Source organism: Trachemys scripta, chromosome 1 (genome assembly GCF_013100865.1).
Source record: "Trachemys scripta elegans isolate TJP31775 chromosome 1, CAS_Tse_1.0, whole genome shotgun sequence".
In the NCBI taxonomy this organism is placed as follows: Eukaryota; Metazoa; Chordata; order Testudines; family Emydidae; genus Trachemys; species Trachemys scripta.
This window is the reverse complement of record NC_048298.1, coordinates 69,746,627-69,760,869: the sequence shown is the minus strand read 5'-3', so window position 1 is coordinate 69,760,869 and position 14,243 is coordinate 69,746,627. Positions and strand designations below refer to the sequence as shown.

The 14,243-nt window shown below is 38.8% G+C and overlaps 1 protein-coding gene across 4 annotated transcripts in view; it reads right to left on the bottom strand.

The window, feature by feature from the left end:
* SYT1 (synaptotagmin 1) overlaps positions 1 to 14,243 on the bottom strand; it is a 506,808-nt gene that overhangs the window by 382,679 nt on the left and 109,886 nt on the right. For 3 of the 4 annotated variants that reach the window (XM_034772011.1, XM_034772036.1, XM_034772021.1), the window contains exon 2: positions 12,173 to 12,282. The exons of the other annotated variant lie outside the window; for it this stretch is intronic. The gene's annotated coding sequence lies outside the window, so the exon portion shown is untranslated. The remainder of the gene's footprint in view (positions 1 to 12,172; positions 12,283 to 14,243) is intronic. 4 annotated transcript variants of the gene reach the window in all.

Sequence of the window (14,243 nt, the reverse complement as noted above, 5' to 3'; positions counted from 1 at the left end):
GATGTGGACGAGAGTTCTACCATCAAATACAAATCATAACGCAGCTGTCTTTTAGTAAATACTGTAAAATGACCTGCACCTCTCCTGCCAAAACCAATCATATATACTAAGGATGCCAACCTGCTGTCTTTCATCTGTTCTCCTTCCCCTGAAAGGTAGTCCTACGTTCTCTCCCTGTGTTATAACTCCAATGTACAAAGTACAATTTTACTTTAAAGTGTACTAAGATTTATAAAATAGAAAGGAATCCCATTTCATTGCAGCCATCTGTTTCTAAGAAAGAAAGAACTGGAATGATGTTAAGTGATGGAAGCTCTCTGTCCTGTCTCCACCTGCTCCTTTTTTTTTAATTTTATTTTTTAGTGCTGTTCCAGTAGATTTTAAAACTTACTTACAAGAGCCAATATATCAGATGTACCCAACTGTCCCACCTCCTGGCGAGGCTCACAATTATAAAGAAAGATTTCTTCCCACCCTCTGACTCTACACACACTGATCCCGCACCCTCCCGCTGGTCAGTGCATGTTACATGTCCCCTGCCACTATATACACAATCTAGAGAGAATATCTGAGTGTTACAGCTAATAATTTTGGCTCTTAAACTCAAATTATACAGACTCATGTGTTTAACTCGGGAAGTTCCTGTTCAATCCCTGACATTGACAAGATGGAGGCCAACATGGAAATGGAAGCTACATCGGTACAAATAACTTATTTTTTTGTTAGCAGGCAGTTCCAAAAAAGTGAAAAATAATGTTGGTTCCACCCAAACCCACATTTTTTCAGAATTGTCAGCAAATCAAAAAAGTTGGAAATGTTTCATTTTGGGTGTAACAAAGTGTGATATTCTGCAGCGTACAATCTGGACTGTTCAGCAGCTGTCCCCCCCCTCAATTCTCCAAGCTGGGATGCATTTTACTCTGCTTTGCTGTGAGAACAACCACTCCTGGCCAGTACCTACAACATCATTCCCTGATGAATTACATGAATGCTCTGGCTAGCCACTCATTAATTATATATAGGACAACACCAGCAACTTCCCAGTCCCAGATAGTCCCCCAGAAATGTTCATCTTGTACTGCCCAGCAACCTCCTGCATAATACAAGCTCATAGAAAGTCTGACATTTCATTAATGGAAATTGATATGCACAGTCCTGTTATCTCAAGTGAAGGTTCCCAACACACACTGGTTTAGATAAAAATCAATAAATCTAGTTTATTAACTACAGAAAGTCAGATTTTAAGTGAGTACAAGTAATGAGGCATAAAAGTCAGAATTGGTCACAAAGAAAATAAAATATAAGAGGCAAACTAATATCTAATTTATCAAGCTATGTGTACTTAAAAGCAAAAGGTTTTTCCTCACTATAAGCTTACAGCAGTCGGGCTGGATTGCTTCAGCCAGGACCTCCCCACAGTTCAGTAATGCTTCCTTTGTCTTTAAGATGTTGATGTTGTGAGTAGAGATGGGGAAAGAGGTGATTTGGGTGCCTCTGTTTTTCATTCTTATACCCTTCTTCCCAATTTGAGGATTACCTCCAGCTGGGGCTCAGGCAATAGTCTGTTTACATGGAAAAACCCCAGTTGTGTCTTTGCCAATATGTAAAGTTCTTGCTCACACCCTTCTTCCTTCCAAAGAATGGCCATTTGCCAGGTGATAGTTCAGGATAGTCCATTTGATTATGCCAATACCTGGCCAGGGCCTCAGTGTCTCTTTTGGACTCTGAAGAACTGGTTTGGGTCTGCTTTTCTAACTTTGGAACATGTTACAGCAATGTTATACAGATAAATCTTATAAACTTTACATACAATGGTGCCACACATATTTTACCAGAACAATAATGTTCAGCAAATTATGAGTTTTCAAATGATACCTCAGACAGCATTCTTCGTACAAAATTTATCATAGTTTTATAAAAAAGGTGAACATAATAATGTAGTCTGTCACACAAAGTGTTTTGGTTTGGGCATTACAAAAGCAAAAGATATAAAGGGCTGGATTCACAAAAAAACAACATAGAGGCATTGATAGCCTGTGTGCATCCAACAGTCCATTGGTTAGGGCACTGTATATCAAGAACGTTTTACTTTGCCCAAAATAGTTTCCTAAGTGACAGCTATAAAAATAGAATTAATATTCTTTAAGACTAAACTTTTGTGTAAATTGCAACTTAGAAAATACCAGCATTTCATATTTCTATAGACTAGGTTTGATTTTCACCCCCAAAATGTCAACTAAACACCACCATACTGTATTTATTATTGTAACGGGGTTGCACTCACCTCTCACGAGTGCCCCCTGGCTGAGAGCATTTGCCTGCACTCTCTCTCGGCAGGTCTTCAGTGATTCAGCCCTCTGGCCAAGTCGCATACACTGTCCATCTGTGATAAAAGCAATGCAAACCCCTTTTGGGGTACAAGTCCAACAGGGGCCTCTCTCAGTGCCCTCTGTGAAGTCTCTCTGTTTGTCCCTGCTCTGGAATAGAGCAGTGCTCCAGGGCTCCTTCCCTGGAGGCAGTGTCTTCACCCTCTCAGGGCCTTTCTGGCCCCAACTCTTCAGCTGGTCCACTACAGTTCAGTCCCCTTTTTGGAGTGCCTCAAAGTCCAGGCCACTTTCCCAGTGGCTGGAGGGGGGGGGGGGGATCTGGGCCTGCCCTCTACTCTGGGTCCCAGCCAAGGGACCCTATAGATAGCAGTCATTCACAATGTCCCTTTAAATAAACTGCGTTGCTGCTATAATTCCCTGGGCCACTTCCCCGTGGCTCCCACACACTCTTCACCCTTACCTCAGGACCTTGTCCTCATGGAGTCCCAGCAGCCAGCCTGGAACACCATCCACTCTCCTTCAGCTCTAGCAGGGAACTGAACTCACTCTGGCCCTGCAGCTCTTCTTATACTGACCCGCTGGGCCATGGTTGGCTGCTTCCCACACAGCCACTCTAGGCAGCTTGGAAGAACTCTCTACTGCCTTTCTCTGGGATGGGGTGTGGCAGGGCCACAAGAATATTTTATAAACATAAGTTGTGTTTTATAGTGTAATTTCAATATACAGGTCTTCAATGTTTCCACTCATTTAAAAGGGAGCACAATATAACACTTGACCTGTGCCTACATTATCCATGCTTTCTGAATCTTATGACTTCCTTTACAGATGAATTCAAATTCACCCATATTTTCAATTCTGCTTCCATTTTGCCAACTGTTCATTACTTAGAGAATCTATTTTATTTCGCAAACACAAGAATACAAGGTTCCTCTCTTCACAATTTTCTTTACCTTGACTGGCCACTCTGACTGGTTCATGTTACACTGAAAAACTAACAATGGCTTCTTTTCTCATTTCTGCTGTGTTTGGGCAACGAACCCAAACATCAAGTACACCATAGAATCAAAAAACTGTAGCTAGCAAGCGAGATAAACACGATAATTAACATGTCAGAAAGCTATCAGGAATATGTAACAAAGAATCCCACAAGACCAATCACTCCTTGTTTGGATGATGATTTGTTTTGCTTTGTGGGCATATTTGCCATGCCAAACCTGTTCCTTGCAATCTCTGTTTCCTTGAGATATCTGAAAAACTAAGCTTCAACACGCATACTGTATTTTTCCAATTATTAGTGTGATAAAAAGCCTTGATCGCTGCCTCGCTAACTAGAGCATGTAGCTATTACTTTGTATTTTCCCTCTTTATTCCATTTTAAGAATCAGAATAGATAAGCACTAACAGAAGCCACTGTTATCAATATCAAGGAGGCGGCACACATACACACACACACACACGATATTTGAACAAATTGAAATTCTACATGTCAGTAGCAGTCAGGCTACTGTTGAAAAGTGCTAGATAATTAAATCCAAGAAAGAATTGCAAATTTTGGACCTCTCATAATGATATGATGTGGTGTCAGGCACAGATAAGCAGTTGTATTTCCAAAAATACAAAGATTTCACATCATATCGTCTAAAAAAAAAAAGATAGAAGAAAAGAAACCAATTGTTTAGACAAACTGTTCAAACCAGTTGGTCATGTTGTAAAAGTCAGTGAATTGCTTTGCTTGGTTCTCTGTCTTTCCTCACAATGTCAGGAATAAACAGTAGTAGTAATGCTGATATCACTCTAACCCTATACATTTCCATAATATATAGATATATATAATATAAATACCAGTCATTACATACTGTGGCTGCCATTAGAAAGTTGGCCATTAATGTGGTGTTTGTGGCATTATTAACATAGAATTTGAATGATGACAGTTAAGAGGTAGTTATAAACACACACATACTATGTACATTGTGCATTCTTTATCTGAATCAGGCCAGCAAGGCTGAATGGATAGGAAGTATGGTCAGTAGGATGCACCATGGCAGAATTTAGCCTGCTTGCTTTTCTTTACTAGCACAAGATTCAAGGCACACTGGATACAAATAATTAAACAACAAAAATCAGTGGCTCTCCACTTCTACCATAAACACAGTTTTGCTGAAAATAAAATTATTTCCATAAAATAAACTTTGGGGCAGATTCTGAGTTCATAGGAAGCATAAAGACAGAAGAACTTCCTTGAAATCAATGTTCTTACAGCAATAATAATAATAAAAAACCCACATCAGAATCAGGCTCAGTATTTATGAAACAGTAACACTATACATATTTAGGATAGGTATATTCCTGGAGGTTTCATCCCATGACCATAATCTTTAATTAAAGATAAATCTGTAATTCCTGGAGACCACAAGATAATCCTCGAGTGCTGGCAACCCTATTTTGGACCCAATCCTGCAGTCCTACATAGGCAAAACTCTGCTTTACGGGGAGTTTTAAATGTGAAAAATTTGACTGCAGGATTAAGCCCTAAGTAGAATTTCTTCATCATTTGGATAGGCTAATAATAGAAACTCAGCTCCATTTTGTTCTTTATAGTAACTTCAAATATGAAATGTGCATTTCATGTTTAAGGTGATACACAGTGTTTGCTATATAGAGATCATACACAAATGTCAGGAGTCATTCACTATTACACTTAGTCCTTTCTGCGCAGAAAGGACTAAGTTTTGGCAAAGGCTCTTTCCCCTCTCAGGTCCATGACTCCAATACCATTTATAAAAACTAAGACTAGTTCAGATCCTTGTTAGCCTTAGGCCATAGCACTAAACTTCTGATCCTCTTTATAGACTCCATTCTGATTTGTTCAAATATAAATGTCTAGATGTCAAGATAAAAGAAGAGCCAGGCCCCCCGTGTCCACAGAATATGAATTTTTCCAGACTGTAAGGAAGAAAAGGCAACCAATGTTGTACCTTTAAAGGGGAAGAGTATAGTTGGGGCACAGAGAAATCTATCTCCGAGTCCTGGTAACTCCACACTCAGGTAACTCCACTGACTTAAAAAGGAGTTACTCCTAACTTACACTGCTGTAACTGAGAGGAGTATTTGCCTTTTTGTATAAGCCAGTCAGTCTACACGGTCTCCTAGTTTACACAAAACTATTTATTTTTTGCGCTCTTTGTTTTTGCTCATCAGCTAAGGTTTCTTCACCACAACAGAGAAACATCAAGATAAGAAAAAAAATTGCATGAGCATCATTAGTCGGAAACAAGAGGTAATGAAGATAACAGGCCTAATCCTAGTAATTTCTTTACTAAATTCCTAGAGGGGGAAGTTACACAGTGTATGCTTCATTGCAAAGCTCTGAGACCACTGTGTCATAGTGAACCAAATTTGCCCTCCAGATGTCTGTTGAGTTGCAAGCAGGGAAAAATTTGGCCTATCTTCCAGCCAATGCACAAACCAGAAAAACAAAACAAAGCAATTGAATTGCTGGAAAAATAGCATGAATCAATATTTTAATTAATTATCTTAAGTACCTTCCATGCACAGGGAGTAAAGGGATGGGAAATGTAATTATTCAGATGAACCCACAATGGATTGCTATGGTTGGATGTCAAGTTGTTGGTTTTGATCAAGCTTTTAGTGAAGAGGGTCTATCTCATACTATGATGCAAGAGAGATAGGAATTGCAATAGTGGATCTGACTCAAGGTATCTGACAGGACCAAATACTTCAGAGGAAGATGCATGCAGTTAGATGTAGTATAATCTGACCTCCGTGGGAGGCTCCTCTTAACATCTAGTAATTGGAGATTGGTTCATGCCCTGAACATGCAGTTTTCTCTCTCTTCTAAAACTTTCTCTTGGAATTTGCTAAGATGACACTAGATATTCTTGTTATCCATATAAATGTTCAATGACTTTTGGAATTTTGCTATGTTCTTGGCCTCAATGATATTGTGCAACAATGAGTTGGACCTATCACCCTGCCAATTAGGGATCACAATCTGGTGACTGGGGCTGGTCAAACAATTTCCCTCAAAACTTTTTTTCCATAGAAAATTGGGTTTTCAATCCAATGAAAATGTTTGCAGCAAACCTTGTCTTTCCTTAAAAGCTGTTCAGTTACCCCTTGATGAAAACTGAAATCTTTTTGGTTTTCAAGTTTTTGAAAAAAATTGAAGTCTTCTGTAGAAACAAAGCCCATTTCCTGACCAGCTTCCCTGTTGACTTCCACTGGGAAGGTTCTTGGGAGACGGAGGACAGCAGGGAGCTCACAGTAAGGCCCCTACCCCAATTAGTTGGCTGGAGTGATTCTTCAAGCTTTTGAACTGGTTGTGCACAATTGTTTCTGTTTCAGACTAACAGAAACAGTAGGCTTGAGACCCAATGTAGAGAGGCTGTGGTTGTTTTCTGCGGGGCTTTACAAACTTTGTTAAAGGCCTATAATAAATATAGCACCCCACCAAGAGGAAAAAACTTTTTGGACCAGCATTTCTATTTTCTCTCTGATACGGGAGAATAAAGCCTGTGCTTAGCTACGTTACCTGCTTTAAATTCTAGTTTTTCCTGCAAAATCCTCTTGGTACTTCTTGTTCACTGTTGATATGTGAAAAACAAAAAAAACCCAGAAGTCTCATTGCAACTGATGGTATTGGTGATGCCACAGAATGAAGAATTTTGTGTTACTTCCAAGTTAATTAGGAAATACCAAGAGGTTTTCATAGAGGGATTTTTATTTATCACTGGGTAACCAGAGGAGGATTAAGAAAAGAAAGGAGTACTGGTTATGAGATCAGGAGGGAGAAGGGAAAGAGGAAACATGGACAGATGTTCATATTTTCATAGGTGTTATTACACTTTATGACCTTTGTTCTTTGAGACAAATCTGCAAATTCTAACAGCTTTGAAGAACACTTGCAATGAACAAGTTTCAAGTGAGAGTTCATCAGCTGGACTATCCCTTACTTCAGAAAATAGTTGGTGTTGATATAGAAACACTTTATAATGCCTTACTTTCGGTGTCCAGAGAATTTGGTAAGTCTATTGGCAAGGAAAAAGGGTTCTGAAAAGAGGAAAAAATACTTGGGATTAGTTAGGATGACCTGTCATTTTTCTCAACCCACTTAAAGAACACTCAGGAAGCAACACTTTGGCATAATATCTACTCCATGCTAACTGCATAAAAACATGTAGATATTCAAATATGTTTATAAGATTAATAAGTGCATTATATTGAAGATAAAATGTCTGTGAGCTAAATCCTACATTTGTTCCACTGGCCAACTCCATGGACTAGAATGGAGTTTTGCCTGGAATCCCTGTACTCTATTAGAGTCACCAGAGTTTTGCAGCATGAGAACTGAATAAGGTTTCCAGATTTTGTTCTTGTGTTTCTGAATCAATGGGCTACAGAACACTGTTAAGAAGAAAGCAAAAGAGTTGCCAAACAGGAACATATTCAGCTCTGACATAAGCAGGCATGACTTCACTGAATTCAAGAGGCCATATTCTCAAGACTGTTTAGGTTTGGGCTCCTGATTTTAGGGCCAAAAGCACCAAATTCACAAAAGCCTGTGGGCAGCTCTAAGTTGTAGCAATTAACATAACAACATAAGAAAGGCCGTACCGGGTCAGACCAAAGTTCCATCTAGCCCAGTATCCTGTCTACCGACAGTGGCCATGCCAGGTGCCCCAGAGGGAGTGAACCTAACAGGCAATGATCAAGTGATCTCTCTCCTGCCATCCATCTCCATCCTCTGACAGACAGAGGCTAGGGACACCATTCCTTACCCATCCTGGCTAATAGCCATTAATGGACTTAACCACCATGAATTTATCCAGTTCTCTTTTAAACGCTGTTATAGTCCTAGCCTTCACAACCTTCTCAGGTAAGGAGTTCTACAAGTTGACTGTGCGCTGCGTGAAGAAGAACTTCCTTTTATTTGTTTTAAACCTGCTGCCTATTAATTTCATTTGATGACCCCTAGTTCTTGTATTATGGGAATAAGTAAATAACTTTTCCTTATCCACTTTCTCCACATCACTCATGATTTTATATACCTCTATCATATCCCCCCTTAGTCTCCTCTTTTCCAAGCTGAAGAGTCCTAGCCTCTTTAATCTCTCCTCATATGGGACCCGTTCCAAACCCTTAATCATTTTAGTTGCCCTTTTCTGAACCTTTTCTAGTGCCAGTATATCTTTTTTGAGATGAGGAGACCACATCTGTACGCAGTATTCGTATTGCTACTAGTCCCAAAGGGGCCATTCCAATAACTGGGGAATCACTGGGGCATAGTGGTTCACTGGCTATCCCGCCTTCTCCTGCGTATTCCACCTATGACAGGGGTAGAGCCGGTGGGCTGAAGTAGGCCTGCTTTGACAGCTCTATGCCATTTGAGGATTCCTCTTAAAGTATGAGAATCCCCAGGGGCTCCGATAAGGTGGTTTTACATCTCTGGTGAGTCACTCTGAATTTCTGGAGAGGCCAAGGTAATTGTGATAGGGAAGAGTTTGGCCCAAAGGTTGAGTTTATCCAAAGTTTCCAAAGTCACTTGATACAAAATGTTATAATCTGTAATTTGAAAGATACACACTCTGATCATGCAATAGGATCCCAGTGAAGTCCAGTGGATTTTGTGCCAGCATAATTGTCCATCTGCATGGATCCCCTTGTGTAATTGAGATCTTAGTAGATAATTCCCTTTAATCAAAATTTTACTGATAACTTGTAACACATTGCACAATTATCAATATTGGAAGATGCTATTAAAAACGCAATGCCGGAATGCTCAGCTAAGAAAGAATGGGATGGTGATTGCTACCTGGCAGACATTTAGAGTTCATTGCTAAAGTGCTTGAAGTGGATTTGTGCAGCCCATTCAGTCCCAACATTCCCTTTATAGATTTTTCTGAAATATGCCTAGACATAGTTTTGTTCCATTTGTACTTTCCACTTTATATTTACTTTACAGGAAACTTTATTCTAGTCCATGTTCTTAGTTACGTATCTTATTGTCAATCACAGGTATTCGTGGGTAAGCTGTTTAGTAGCAATCCAGGTTCAAACACAGTCAGATGTGAGTGCAAGTCCTGGAAGCCACAGTTCAAATAGGAACTTCAGCTCTCAGATCCCAAAATGTTTGCCAGTTCTCATTTCAATTAGAATGAGTTATCTATGAGAACAGATTTAAACATTGGTGACTTATTTAACTCCCAGACACATTCATGAGAAGTAGTTCATATTCCCAGAAGAAGCTACACATGACTGAGACACATATGATTGCACACAGAGATGGAAATTAATCTTTATCATCCTAATGAACACACTCCTACTGCAATCAAGATTCATTTTCAACAGTATCTGTGTGAGAAAGTGTTGGGGGAGTAAGAAGATAATTTTTTTTCCAATCTCCATCTCTCCTCCCCTTTCTTACAAATTGCAAAAAGTTGTATTGAATTTTTTGTACTGAAAATAAAACAGGCTGTTGGCAAAACAAGAGACATAGCTAAGGTCACAGATGGACTGAAAGACTTAGCTTCACTGGGACCCCCCTCTACAAATAGAAAAATAATACTAAGCTTTTGTAAGTGTATTATTTTCATAGGGGACAGACACAGACACATACACACACAAGCAGCATGAAGCTCTATTGAAATGAAGTCCTTGCAATGTAAGCAAGAAAAAAGTGATATGAATAATGTGTGACATACATCAAAAGTCTTGAAAATAACTTCAGACTATGAAAATATCTTTCAACAGTCAGAAGGAATGGTGCATACTACGGTATTTTAATCAAAAGTTGTATCAAGCTTGTAACAATATAGGGAATCTAATGTTTCTCTTGTGCTATGACTTCCTAGGGGAGAATGTCACCCGAGTGTCTCTAGATCCCTGGGCTGTAGTAGGCAGAAGTACCTGTGTATAGTGTACTAAGAATAAACTACACTTGGGTACATAAAGCCAATTATTTCAGTTCATATTGGTCATAACTATAAAGGGAAGGGTGTAACAGCTGTCCTGTGTACAGTACTATAAAATCCCTCCTGGCCAGAGACTCCAAAATCCTTTTACCTGTAAAGGGTTAAGAAGCTCGGGTAACCTGGCTGACACCTGACCCAAAGGACCAATAAGGGGACAAGATACTTTCAAATCTTGGGGGGGGGGGTAAAAAGGCTTTTGTTTGTGCTCTTTGTTTGGGAGTTCGTTCGTCTTGGGACTGAGAGGGACCAGACATCAATCCAGGTTCTCCAAATCTTTCTGAACAAGTCTCTCATATTTCAAACTTGTAAGTAAATAGCCAGGCAAGGCGTCTTAGTTTTACTTTGTTTTCTCAACTTGTAAACGTACCTTTTACTAGAGTGTTTATCTCTGTTTGCTGTACTTTGAACCTAAGACTAGAGGGGAGTCCTCTGAAATCTTTAAGTTTGATTACCCTGTAAAGTTATTTTTCATACTGATTTTACAGAGATGATTTTTACCTTTTTCTTTAATTAAAAGCCTGCTTTTTAAGAACATGATTGTCTTAAGACACTTAGAAGTCTTCATGCAGGCCCCCACATTTGTACCCTAAAGTTCAAAGTGGGGAAGTAGCCTTCACAATATTATTTCAAACATTTACTAATTCAAGAGGCATTGAAACAAAGCTAAAAGAATTAGTAGTGAATGGCACTACTGAAAGCATCTGTTTTCAGATAAAGAAGTCAGAAGTAATGAATGCAGTTTTAATAGTAAGTTAACTTCTGATTAAATTTAAAATGTTACCCCAGCAAAGTAGTACATAGAGAAATGTTAACCTCAAAACATCCTTAATCAAAAGGCATTCAGCATGTGAATTGTAGGATACAAAAGAGCATGAACTGGCATTTATTTACCATTATCTAAGTACATAAGTTTTCATTTTAAAAAAGTATTTTTTAAACTAGTAACCACTTGAATCTTTATTTTCCTCTATGGTTAATTCAATTCATTAAACATAATTCTGAGTGTCTGGACATAATTAACTTTTATGAATATAATCAATATTAATAATATAAAGTGTCAGGATTGTGGAATTCATTTATGGTTTCTAAAATCTGAATATTCAGAAAACATGGGACTGAATAAAAAGATCATTATTCATAATTCAATTACAACTAACTTCAAAACACTCTCTTACATTCAGTACAAGAACTCAAAATGACAGACTGAGGGAGCAATTTGATTGGCTAATGAAGATTCTGAGCTGTGAAATAATTGAATTGGATGAAACTCATTAGCTAAAACAATAAAGCAGACATTTTATAAACACAACTACACTGTTCATAACAATGTAATGTATACAGTTTCCATGGATTGAGACATACATATGTAAAACAATGATACATCCTGCTGTACCCATCAATACTGTATATTAAACATAGGTTAAACCAAAGATAGATAACCTTGCCTAGAAGTGATATGTACAGTGGTGCACAAAAGCTCAAAGGCAGATGCCACAGCATATTTTTTTTATGATGCAAGACTGCTCAAGATCATCTATGGATAATGAACCATGACAACTTTGAATTTGATGAAGCAAAAGCTGATAGTGAAAGAAGTCAAAGGAATGCAAGAAATATTTGAACAGTCAGCAAATGCATACAGATTGTTTTTTGCTTATCCTTGCAATCTGAAATAGCAACATAAGAGCCATAAAAATACGCCTCCACTAATTTGACATACCCTTGAAATCAGAAAAAGCCATTTTTAGAAAAAATAATAATTTTCTCTATAGAAAAGTATCTTGCACTAAAACATACCACAAGCTATACAAAATCCACAAGGATACCAAACATTTGTTGGTGTTTTTAAAATACCTTATATGATCGGCATCAATGCAGTTTTCTGCTCACAGGGAAATCTCGAGTGAAGTATGTACCAGTCAGGTTCTAAATTCTTCACTGCTCAAGCTCCCCTTTCTTTTTCACTTTAAAAAGAGAAAGTGAGAGAGATTCCATTTAAACACTGTCTGGCACCTCTCTACTTGCATTTGCTATTATCTCTTTGCCCACAACAAACTTCTGTTTAGAAAACACATTAATTATTCTTGGTTTGTTCTATCCCCTTCATTTCTTGATTGTGAGAGGTTGAGTGGCAACAAAGGATAATCAATCATAAGATCTAGAAAAATGAACCTTGGATAAAGAAATTTCTTCCTTCTTTATGTTGATACTCTTTATCATTGACACATGGGGTTTTATTTATTTAATTTATTAATGTGACAATATTTTTTGTTTTCTGCACTTTTTAAAACTGAGGCAAACGTGGTGAATTTGCCATTCTAGTGCTGTCACACCAATGAGATACTTGTATGCCAGCTGATAAACATGTGAGAGAATGATTCCATAGTTTTAACTTCTTGATCATTTATTCCTCTTTCTGCCTGTTTGAGATTAAAGGCCCTAATACAGAACCAAAATTATGTGAATGTTTATCACTCTCACCACAATGCTTTGCTGATATGGACTTTAGAAAAGTCAATGGAAATTTGTGGCAACTGAAGACAGGAATCCCAGGTGTCCTTACTTTAGTCAGATTTGAGTAAACTCTTTACTGTAAAATGTGAGGATAGAAGAATTCGCTCTGCAGGAATAACACTTTGTTTTGGGCCACAGCCCACAGGTCTTACTCAGTTAATATACCTAATGGATTCAGTTGATTACCATGGGAGTTCTTCTGGGTAAAGATTATGGGGACTGATCTATAGTCTACTGAAATAAATCAAAAGATTCCAATTGATTTTAATAGGCTTTGGATCAGTCTTTATAGAATTTGGCCCTCTGAGCAGGTGGCTTTTCCAATCTGCTCTATAAACACAGTTCACACAATATGGAAAGTCTTCCTTTGGTTTAGCTTTATCAACAAAGAAAACAACCACAACAACATAATGTTATGCTGGAAGGTGTTAATGACTGAGAGCAAGCAGGTCTTTTGAGCTGTAGGCAATCATAGACCTCATTAAAGCTTATAGGCATGTGAGCCACCCTTCATTCATCCAAATGGAAGGAGCAGTTAAGCTCATTTATGGAATAAGATACCTGAAAAACCAGACTCCCCCCCCCCCCAACACTGTGCCACAGGAGAAGACCCGGGCAAGAACTAACTCAGGGAGAGTGAGAGGGTTCTCCCTGGGACTAACTGTGAACACAAGGGCTGGGAGGTTGTTTGGTTGCAGCTGTGGTTTTCTGTGTGGGGCGTGGGTGACAAAGGCAGAAAAGAAGGCATGAGTGAGGGTGGAAAGGCAGGCTTGGAAGTGATAAGCAAGAAAACTCCCTGCTGTTGCTTATTCCAATTGGGGTCAGGAAAACAGGACTTTACTCATCATCAATTTCTCCTCCTAATGAAACAACGCAGCAAGGCCCTGAATATTGGCTAACCCACTTGGACAAAGATGCAGCAGTAACAAAGATCAGTTCAAATTTTTTCCACAGTCTTGGCTACTCCTAAATTTCCACCCACACCTTACATCCGACCTCAGGTGGGGTAAATGAATCACCTCACCTAAACAACAAAGAGTCTGGTGGCACCTTAAAGACTAACAGATTTATTTGGGCATAAGCTTTCGTGAGTAAAAACCTCACTTCTTCGGATGCATCCGAAGAAGTGAGGTTTTTACTCACGAAAGCTTATGCCCAAATAAATCTGTTAGTCTTTAAGGTGCCACCAGACTCTTTGTTGTTTAGGTGAGGTGATTCATTTACCCCACCTGAGGTCGGATGTAAGGTGTGGGTGGAAATTTAGGAGTAGCCAAGACTGTGGAAAAAATTTGAACTGATCTTTGTTACTGCTGCATCTTTGTCCAAGTGGGTTAGCCAATATTCAGGGCCTTGCTGCGTTGTTTCATTAGGAGGAGAAATTGATGATGAGTAAAGTCCTGTTTTCCTGACC